This window comes from Etheostoma spectabile, unplaced genomic scaffold (genome assembly GCF_008692095.1).
Source record: "Etheostoma spectabile isolate EspeVRDwgs_2016 unplaced genomic scaffold, UIUC_Espe_1.0 scaffold433, whole genome shotgun sequence".
NCBI lineage: Eukaryota > Metazoa > Chordata > Actinopteri > Perciformes > Percidae > Etheostoma > Etheostoma spectabile.
In genome coordinates this window covers 310,768-312,289 of record NW_022605608.1, presented here as the reverse complement: position 1 = coordinate 312,289, position 1,522 = coordinate 310,768, and positions in this window count along the sequence as shown.

Here is a 1,522-nt window from a genome sequence, read left to right as displayed (position 1 = left end):
TTTTTTTTTTTTTTTTTTTTTTTACAGTGTTTATTACAGGAGCATACGGGACAGTAATCTACAATTAGAGACAGTGTTGCTAATATCGACAAATGTAGTCTAACTATTATTAGAATGTCACTTAACGTTAGTCCACATGTCATTTTCTCATTATGCAAATTAGACAACATAGATGAGTATAACTTTCATGTGTTTTTTTTTTTACTAGGCTATATTATGATTTTTGTGCATGAGTTTGCACAGAGGGTCAAAGTCTGTGTGACTGCATTGATTATTTTTGTTTAACTGTGCATTCATATTAACAGGACAGAATAAGAATGGAAACGTATGCATGAAGGCAATATGAGGCCATAAACATTTGCTTTTAGATTGGAACAAAAAAAAAAATGTCTTTAGACTTGTCAGATTTTCTTAGAAGTTAATGGCAGCACCCTTGTAAGCGGACGTAAACTGTCACGTTTTCCTTTGTCTAACTTAATAAAGCATGAGGGTGTTCTTTGTCTAGACCTACTTAGAACAACTCATTCCTCTGGTCAGGGAGCACACTCAGGCTGCTGTGGTGCTCCAACACTGGGGCCAGGTGCTCCCCCTGCTGACACCACAGTGGTATAGAAGCAAGGTTTTGTGGCAGATGAGGATTGTGTGATTTCCTCCATTAATTATACCATTATCACTGTGAAAGTATCCATCAAGACCAGTGGTTGAGTCCACGTTCCACCTCCTGGTCACTGTGCCCCAGCCTCACAGTGTAGGCCTACAGAAGCTTCTAGCCAATATGAAAATCCGTCACAGGTAGAAAATAATATCCTCACAGGGTTTTATTTTTAGCACCACAGGGAACAATGATATATTAGACTGCCATAGACAAACACCTAAGGGGAAAGATGGGGAAAGATTATTAAAAGTTTTTATTTATTTTTTTTATTTGTGGCTCTAGGGTGAGGCTAAAAAATGCAGGATTTAAATATAATAAGGAAGCTATTATATGTATGAGAAAACCAGAATTCACCATTTGGCTATGGAAGATAGACTGTAATTTTTACAATCTTTAAATATGGACAGGAATATTAAGAAATTCCAAATCACTCCTCAGTGTGATGATGTTGAAATCTTGTCATCGCCTTAGTTTTGAGACATCCATCATCCAAAAATTAAGCATTCGATTGATATTTTAGAAGAGGATCTGATCAGTATACAACCCGTTTTGCAAATTGTCTCGTCATGTAGAAGACATAGGACACACTTCGCCAGAGGGGTGAAAGGGCCAGGTTAGCTGGGCCCAGGCCCAGGCTGAAGCTCGGGGCCAGGACCCATCAGGGAGTAAAGAAGGACCTACAGTGCGTAATGTTTTCTCAGCTGAATCTTTGACCTTGTCTCTGTACCCTGCTCAGACTTTAAAAAAAACTCTCTTTTGCCATCAGATCATGCAAAGTGTTGGTAATCACAGACAGGTTCAGATGATGGATAGGAACACTGTGTTCTGGCTCAACAAGAAGGTAGTGCACCCAGGCTCTGTCGAGAC